This window comes from Alligator sinensis, unplaced genomic scaffold, assembly GCF_000455745.1.
Source record: "Alligator sinensis unplaced genomic scaffold, ASM45574v1 scaffold250_1, whole genome shotgun sequence".
Classification (NCBI taxonomy): domain Eukaryota; kingdom Metazoa; phylum Chordata; order Crocodylia; family Alligatoridae; genus Alligator; species Alligator sinensis.
The window spans coordinates 193,486-203,157 of NW_005841888.1; the positions used below are offsets into that span (position 1 = coordinate 193,486).

The window sequence follows — 9,672 nt, forward strand, 5'->3', positions numbered from 1 at the left end:
AAATGGCTGCCCTAATCAGGCACCTGGAGGCTGCCAGCTCCAGGCCCTTAAAGTGCCAGGCACACCCAGTGCACTGCCACACTTGTTTTTCTGAATTTTGATTCTGAATGAAGATGCAAACGTGAGTTTCCGTGGAACAGAAACTCAGATCCCTGAACATCTCTAGCTTTTACTAGCTATATGCACATTCTATTTCCAATCAATACTAGGTACGCCTTCATGTAAGAGCCTCATTCATACATTTAAGAATAAACCTGTTCCATCCTCATCAAGTGCTGTTAAGAAATTTATACCTTTCTCCCACAGAGAAAGGCACTATTAGAGAAAGAGTATACATTAACCATATTCTTCTATTTCAGATTATTCAGATTTATACTGATAGACCCACTGAGTCATCATAATCAAATGCTTGTTTAATTGGCCAGTTAATAACAGACAAGCTTCTACAACTACTGTCCCACATGGAAAGCCAATCTGTAGGCAGTCCTACAGAAGAGTCATATTGACAACTCATATCCAGACAGTAGAGATGCACTGTACCCACTGGGTCAATTGAGTTCAGTTCTCCATGACAGCGAGGCCAGGCAGTTTATGCTAACAACATGAAAGTAACATGTTGAAAAGTTAATGATTAGACTTTCAAAGGACTACTAAAATAAACTGACCCTTTGGCTGACCCAGTTGACCTATTTTACATTTAAAAAAATAACTGTCAGAAACAATTATAGTATTCCTACCATGGGGCAGGAAGATAGGCTAGATGACCTTTCAAGGTCCCTTCCATACCTGTTTTCTATTGTATACAGACCTCAAATCAGGAACTTTTACTGTCCTTCATAACATGAGAGCAAGGGAGTATAAAGCAGTAAATTTCAAGAATGATCAAGAGATCACCCTTCCTCACATGAATAAACTGCATGAGCAAATTGCGGCACTCATTGCCACAAGAGATCATTGAGGCCAAGAAGCCTTAGAAAGAAATTAGACATCTTAACGGACAACAATAATATCCTAAATCAGGAGTTGGCCTGCAGGGCCACTGGATCGCGCCCACAGAACTGTGCTGTGGCCTGTGAGTGGGTGCCAGATGGTTTTCCTGTGCTGTGCTGCGAGAGCATCAAGGTCGTACCAGCCCACTAGGACCCAAGCTTAGGCCAAGTGGCCTAAGTTACAACAGTTAATACTTAAAATTGGATTGAAACCTCATGTTTCATGTATCAAAAATTATCCCTAACTCCTGGAGATTAATAGGAGATCCTCAGGGATAGGGCAAAGGGCAACCAGTTCCCAATGAGGGGTCTTGCCCTGACCTTCACTGGAGAAGCAAACTGAACCTATGTGAAAGGAAAGCCTCAGATACAGGGAGAAAAAGTCTGTCTCAGGCTTTGAGACCCCTGTTTTCTTCCTCTTTTTCCCCCTTTTGTTTTGCTGGGTTTTGAGTGGGATAATGCCATGGGGGTATCACTCCCTGCAGCAAACTAGCCAAAGTTGGAGCCTGACAGTTTCTCTAACATGCTCTGGGCCAGGGCTGAGAGCCTGCCATGTTTTAGTTGTTATTGCAACTTCTTTGGGGTTCAACATGGCTGCATTGCTGAACCCCAGCTGCATGTTTTGCTTGCAGCTTCGGCCACGCAGGCCTTGAGTGAGGTGGTGCCATGCGTGTATTAATCCCTAGTGCAGACTGACCAGGAACAGGGTCCTGCCAGTTACTGGCCCCCTATATTGGGAATTGTAGTGTCTCAGCATTGTGGTATAACTGAGACTGGATGTCCAGGCTGCAGCCATAGGCCTGGGCCCTTTTTGCTGTTTCACAGCTATTCCGTTTCAGCCTAGCTGTGCAGCTGAACTTCAGCCATGTTTGGCTGGCAGATTTGGGCGAGGGTGAAGGCTGGCGCAATTTGAGCCAGGTTGAGACCTAGCACTTCTTATTGTTTATGCAGGCCAGTTTTTTGCTGCCCAGTCCAGGCCTAGTGAAATAGGGCTGGGCCTCCTTTTGTCTGTTTTGCAGTTTAAGCCCCAACCAAACAGTGTGGTTGGGCGCTAATTGTAGTTCAGACACAAGCCAAGATAGGCCTGGCCCCTTTTTTGTAGTTTCATAGCTGTTCAGTCTCAGCATAACAGTGTAGCTGAGACCAAATGTCCAGGCCGCAGCCAAATAGGCCTGGCACTCTTTTGTTGTATGTCCAGGCCCTGGTGCAGGACAGGCCTGAGTCCCCCCTTTTATTGTTTTACAGCTGTTGTGCCTCAGCCTAGCTGTGTTGCTGAGCCCCATTGTACATCTGTTGCATGTTTGGGCCTGGCACATTTTGGATCTGGTGCATGTTATTGCTTTTCTCGCTCTTTGTCCTGACCAAGCAGTGTGGTTAGTGCTGGTTGCAGTTCAGGCTCTCGTGCTGTTTGGCTGGCTTTTCTTTTAAATTCTCAATCTCTTGCAGTTTCTTGCCAGGATTAGGACTAGAAACTCAAGGGTGAGATATACTGACAAAAGCTTCAGTTAACCCCTCAAAGCCAACACGTGGAAGTGGAGGTCAGCACTACAGCTTCGCAGGAAGCAACAAGGGGTTCCTTGCAATGCAGAACGACCTACACTCTCTAGCAGCTCCCTGTGGTGCAGTGAACCCATGGATCAGCTTATAGGACTCTCCAGCGTGGGTCTCCCTCTCCAGTCCACTGTTAAGTGGCAGGTATAGTGGTATGGGCCCCCAGAACTACCCATTGGGGAGCACCAAGTCCCAGATTGCCTGGGTATGGCTTACCCAAGAGGGTGCCTCCTATAGACCTTGTTTTGTAGTCTATAGTGTTTTAAACTTAGTGTTTACCTTTGTTTTTTTCTTTATTCCTTGTAATAAAAATGGATTTTGTGTTTACACTGCTTGTGAGGGAAGGGTTGTCATTTCATTGGACACCCTAGTGATTCATTTAGTGTTTCCCAGGTAGTTTGTGGGGGGGCTCGAGCCAAGGTGAAATATATTTAGTACTGCAAAATTAACCCGGTCCGTGTTGCTACTGTCAGGTGTTCAGCAGAAGGGTTACATACAAAATATTCTCTAGTGCAAGACTGAACACAGTCCTATTTTCTAACCTTTGATTTTTCCATCTTAAACAAGAGAGAAAAACCAAGGGTAGGGGGACTCCGAACGGTACAATGAAGAAAATAATAAATAATTGAATATTTGTTATATAATGGTGTTTGGGGTGTAACAGGAAAGCAGAGGGCTCTTGTTACTTGAAAATAATGCAGCAGACTAAATTGGCTGTGTGGGGCTGCAGCAGCAGGAGCATAGGCTGGCCCTTAATTAAAATGGGAAACTCCTGTGTGTGGTGGGGAGCCACATGACAGGAAGGGGGCAGGGCATTAAGGCATATAAGCCCAGGGCCTGAGCTACAGCAGGCAGACAGACCCTGCATGTTGTAAGGAGAGGAGCTGCCCAGGGAAGCTAACTGCAGGAAGCAGGCCCATGGACACCCAAGCTACTCATTCATGAGATGAACCTGTCACTAGGAAGCAAAGCTTGTGGTGGGGTATTGACCCAGGGCAAGGAAAAACTTTGTGGAAGCAGTTTCCTTATATTTCTGTCATGCTAGTGTTTATGTTTGTTTAAGGCTGGATGACCAGGTTGTGGCTACATGGGTGGTTTGGAGGCCACAGGCATGCTAGAGAGACACACAGTAGAGAGCTCCCTAGTAAGGGTCAGGAACCCCAAGGGACAGAACAGGGAACAAGCAGCCGTGCCAGGGTTGGGAACCCTAAGGGCTGTTACGTGAGAGAGGGGCCGGGGGCGCAGAACACGAGTGTGAGATCTGGAGGGTCTGGGACAGTGGACCTTGGGCTAGGGGGCCCAACTAGAGTAAAAGGGCTGAAGCCTCAACAAAAGTTTGAAGCTTGAGGAGCTGAGGTTCCCCCTCTACATATTAACATCGGCAGGACATGGGCATAACTATTGGGGCAGCTGGAAGTCACTATTATTGCCCCTAAGACACAACTGGGGCTGCCTTAAAAGAGAAACCCACCCTGTGAAGTTTGGGGTAAAGAAGCCCTGAGGGCTGGACACAGGGGAGAGGCACTCAGGAAGAGGCTACCCCAGCCTCTGGAGGCAGCCTCCCCAGTTACAAAAACAAACAAACCCTAAAATAAAATTTTAGGCAAGACATAGGAGGTAAAGGGAGGCTGGAGAGCATAAGCAGGAAGATCTGGTGACTAGGAGGCGTCAGATGCCGGACAGATCACCTAAACCTGTCATAGGGGGAATGAGCATAATGATTTTTTTTATTGTTAATTCCATAAACATTTTCCTACTGTGGCATACAGAACTCCAACTGTTATAGAAAAAGAAATGAAAAGCTGCCGTGTAAAGAGGTTTCCCAGATTTTAATCTCCATAGAATATCCTAACATTTTCAAGAGTGAATAAATTATTTTGACTCCCAAGTCCCATTTTCAAAAGTTAGAGACTTTGGGCGTTTGTACACGCCTCGGGAGTTTACTTCGGTTTAATTCTCCCTAAATTGAAGTGGTGGGTCTTTAAAAACACCACTTCAATTTTGGACAAAGTAAACCCCCATGGCGTGTATAAAGGGGTCAGCCCGGACCCTTACCTGCTTCTCTGGCTGCGGGGAGTGAAGGGCGAGCTGCCGGTGGGCCAAGCAGTCCCTGAGCTGCTGGTGTGATGGGGTGGCACATCCCTCCATAGTAGCAGCAGCACCCCCAGGCGGCACCCACTCACAAGCAACCGGCCTGACCAGTCCTGGAGGGCACCACAGCTGAGGAGGGAAGCACCAGGCCCTCGTGCAGCTCAGGCAGGCAGGCAGACTCAAGAGAGAGAGAAAAAAATATCAGGCTCGCTGGGGGTTTTTTTTCCTTCAGTGGAGCCTGCCTGCACAGGCTGCTGCCAGGCTGCCTGTGCAGCCTCTGAGATGCACGGGGCCCAGTGCTTCCCTCCGCAGGAAACTAAACCACCTCGGAGACGTTTTATTTTGCTACGTCCCAAAGTTATTTAACACACATTACACCACCATGTGCAAACAGCCCACCTTTAAAGCGCATTACACCACCAACCCCTGCAAACAGCTGCCACCATTAAAATGGTGCAAAAGGGCATTAAGCCACTTTAAAGGCCAATTTTGTGGCATGTACAAATGGCCTTAAAGTTTTATTTGAAGTCAATGGGACTTTGACTCCAAGAAGCCTGATATTTGAATGTACTTAGGTGCCTGTGGAAAAAGAAGGACTTATGTCAACTGACTCTGTTTCTCTGATATTATCCTGCCTGACTATAAGAAGTGAAATCCAAGGATGGGCTTAAAGCAGGGATGTCAAAGATACTACCCATAGGCTGGATTTGGCCTGCAGCAGAGCTCTATCGTCTGGCTCTCAATGCTGCCCATGGATCTCAGAGTTGACCCACATGCCACACATGTTGTGTACTAGATTGGCCCTGCATGCAACACATGCCACATTAGGGGGACATTCTGGGATGTGCTGCACGCAGCGCCTTTTCCAACCAGTCTAGGATATGCATTTCATGTGGTGCCTGCTCCAGCTGGTCCACACCAGACCCTGGATCCAACATGTGGGGCCAGGCTGTGGGCCTGATCCAGGGCTGACCCTACAGACATTCATCCAGCCCGCGGACCAGCCCTGCACCACTTATCCAGCCTGTGGATCCAGTTAAGTTTAACACCCCTGGCTTAGAGAAAAGTAAGCTGGAAATGAAACAATGGTAAAAATAAGACTCCTGAATGTAGGAGATGGAGTATGGGAGGGGTCATGCTTGGTTCCCACCAGGTTGACATGGCTTATTCATTCCTCTCTCTCTCACCAACATACTCTGAGCTTCAGAAGCAGAAGTATATAATTCTCTTCATTAGTTCTAAACCCAGTTGCTTTGTTGTATCAAAAGATATCTGTCTCTGAAAACCAAGGCCTGGGTTTTCACATGCACCACTGCAAATCCACCAACTACATTGAGTGCAATACCAGCAGTTCACCAGTGTAAAATGATCTATTCTTTTCATGACAGATTTGAAGTCACTAAGATAAGTGGTGCAAGGATTATTTGAAAAGCAAAACTAAACTGGAATTCACATCAAATCAACTTTTTAGCTGAAAACAACTGCTAAACACAGTACAGTATGTCAAAATGCTGAGGTAATGGAAGTTCCTGAATGCAAGCATGTTATGCAATTGCTTCCTCAATCATAACTGCGTTTTAGTTATTGTAGCTCTCGGAAAAAGACTGTTAATACTAAGGATGTGGCCTAAGCTAGAAAATGCTATCATCAGAAGCTGATGGCAGGGAGGCTTCTTCTGGTCCTGGACACAAGCCTGTGCTATAAATAAACCTCTGCAACAGCTTGATCTCCTTAGGGACAGAAAATGCCTGCCTTTCAGAAATGCAGAGTTTAAACCCTTGCTACAGCATGATGCAAATTGGTTTTGTTTTAGCCCTTTTCAAAGCATGCATACAATATCTTTCTAGAAGGAGCTGTTTTGGAACTGTTTCTGAAATATTTTTTCCCTTCCATGTCTGAGGTCTTCAAAACCTCAGTCCTGGATGTAATTAAATTATATTGAGAGGTTCATTTGTCAGTTAAATTATTTGTGTGCAAGCAGTAATAAAACTATTTCCCATTCCATTAAACTGTAATCTAGAATTCTTTATAATCTAAAGAGAATAACAAAAGAAATTATACTGTGTATCACTTCAGTTAGCACACATTAAAACATCACATGCATGTTTCTCCTTTCAAGGCACTTGATAGAAATAGATTTAACAATATCCACAAATGAAGAGAGCTGTACAAGTATAACATATTATCCTTTTATGTGTGGTCAGACACAAATGAAAGGACGCAACTGTTTCTGTTAAAACAGCGGTTCCTCCTATTGCACATGGAGCTTCTGGGCTTAACATTTGTAGTTGCATAAAAATACGCATCCTTTCAGTTTCATTACAACTATGTGCAGCCCAAACAAATTGGACACAAAAAAAGCACCTTGGATCAACTCAGGTAGGACCATCAGGTTAAAAGTTAACTACTCCTATCAAGGTCCAAGGTCTTGCTGAGTAGCTTTGTTCACTTTGGCCCTTGTTCTGTTACAACCCAAGATTTAAATATGAACAATCACCAGTCACTGAGGTCATTCCTTGAAATCCCACTGCATCAAGGGATGGGCCAAGTGATTAGCTTGAACAGGCATTTGTGAGGCAGAAGGAAAAGTCTTCTGGTCAAGAAAATGAAAGCCTTATTTCCATATCTTTAATTTTTCTACATTTCAATTTCCACTTCGTTAACTGAGCTGTTTTCTTGAGTTTGAAGTAAATTTCAACTGTTCAGAATTTTGTATGTTATTGTTTCCCATTTCCTAGAGTTTAATATTTTAAATGTGTTTTTGTTTATTCCATGGAGGACCAACTACTTTTTACAAAATGAGTTTGTGGAAATTATTCCACCTTTATGCAAGTTCTTGAATTTATTTGAAAATAATGGAGTGATAACAAGCCAAGTCCTGAAGCTTTCAATTACTCCTAACAGAAACAAAACTATTCATGATTTGGTATCCTAGGTTCCACTACAATAAATTATAATAATCTCCCAAGTTATTTTTTCTTCATTCCTGTACTTTTAGAGCTATAGTGCTAAAATAATTTCTAAACTGAAATCAGTGTGGTAATAGGAAGAATGAACTGGGCCCAAAGCAATTGTTTGGGATTTTTAATAACCATTAAGCTAACGTATACCAGTAATATGCAATAATATGCTTTGAACCATGATGAAGCAGAAAAATTCTGAGCAGCAAGAGGTATGTGCTGCTCCTGTCTTTGAAATGAAGGATCTACATATTACAGAATATAGTTAGGTATATTCTATTTCTGTATAAGGAAAACTATAGCATAATATATCAGCAAATTAAATGCTTATTTGCTGAAGTTCAATCTATGCTTGTCAACAGATTAGATATTATTTAGGATATATCATGTTGGAGTCTTGCGTTTGGTCTCTCTAGCCTTGTCTCTATATACAGTATAACCTCATGAATCCGGCATGCTTGGGACCAAGCACCTGCCGGAAATGTGAAAATTCCAGATTTTTGAAACTGGAGTGGCAGCCAGTCCCGGAGCGGCGGGGGTGGGTGCCTGAGCGCGGTTGGAAGGGGCCAGTCCCGGAGCAGCAGCTGCACGCAGAGTGGCGACATGGGGGGGGTGGATGGCAGTGGCAGCTGCCGCGTGCAAGCTTCCCTCTCCGCTGCTTTGGGATCAGCTGCCACTACTCTCCAATGGACTGTAGTTTTAAAAAGTGCTGGATTTTTTATAATTCCAGATTTGGGATATCCAGATTTATGAGGTTATATTGTAGATACTACAGGGATGTAGTTTGCTTGTTCCAAGTAAAGCACTGTAACTATATCAAACCAATTTTCATCCATACCACCTTATTATGCCACTTCAAGGTTCTTACTTTGTTCATTATTTTGGCCACACAACTCTCTGTTTGAATTAGTTATTCGGCAGTCTGAGCAGTTACCCAAAGTTTTGCAGTATACTAAGATTTTTCTCATAAGGCATTCCAGGATGTGTTCTGACAACTACAGGAATTCTGGCCCCGAGTGTCAAACTAGCATCCATGATTTTACCCACATCAGCTTTCCACTGGTCCTACGTAGCAGGAGGATTCATTCTGAAGGCTATGTTCACAACAAACATTGACACAAAACACATGTTGTTGTCCTGTTAGGTGGACTTGGGTTTTGCAGTTTCGTAAGTAGCAATACAGTTGATGAAGAGGGCAGAGGGCAGAAGGATGAAATCAAGCAGTTACTTTTGCAGAGCATTTCCGTGAAGCACTGCTGCTGGTGGGGAGAAGGGAATGATGCAGATCTGTGACGACAAGCAATGGTGGAAAACTTTCAAGATAGGAGCAAACCGCTTTTCTAGATAGTGGAACAGAACTCTAGAGCTGCAATGAGAGAACACACCAAGATGAGGAACTTCCACTGCATGCTGCCATCACCAGCTGACAGCACACCACTCCCACCAGTCAGTAATTAAAATCTTCCAGCACCAAAATCAATTGTTTGGTCTGGTACAAATGCTATTAAGAGGGTGCTGATATGCCACATTATATAGCCTGGCAATGCACAATGCATTTTGATTGCTTTGAACAGAAAGGGCTCTCAAACTGTTTAGGGATGACTGATGAGATACATGTGCTTATTCTTAATTGCTTCTTTTCATGCCCTTGCCATAAACAGAAAGAAGTATTTCTTGGGGTTCTAAAATCACTGCAGATGATTTGTCAATATTGATGTGGGGTATTTAGGTAGGTCCATGAGGCCAGTACCTTTAGAAATTCAGGCCTGTTTGCTGGAATGAAAAGGGACTATGAGTTTTCCAAGAACACTAGGATTCCTCCTATCTTTTTGGACAACCCTTTTTTCATCTGTGTTCCCGTGTCTTAAAAAGCTTTTCTTTAGATGCTTAGATAAGAGAAATGTGTAGCTGTAGAATGCAGGCTGGGTATGCTCATGGAGGACTGAAACAGAGAGGATGATGCTTTATGAAAAGGCTGAAGTTTCTCATTATTATGCACTTGCTGTATTTTGCAGAATTTCTGTGGTAGTAAAGGAAAACATCCTGGAGGAGAGCTGGCAGGAGGAAATGGAGACACTCTT

At 44.1% G+C, this 9,672-nt stretch overlaps 1 long non-coding RNA gene across 2 annotated transcripts in view; it reads right to left on the reverse strand.

Annotated features, from left to right (window-relative positions):
- The window catches only part of LOC102378113, a 36,741-nt gene that overhangs the window by 6,430 nt on the left and 20,639 nt on the right, over positions 1 to 9,672 (reverse strand). The window lies entirely within an intron of this gene.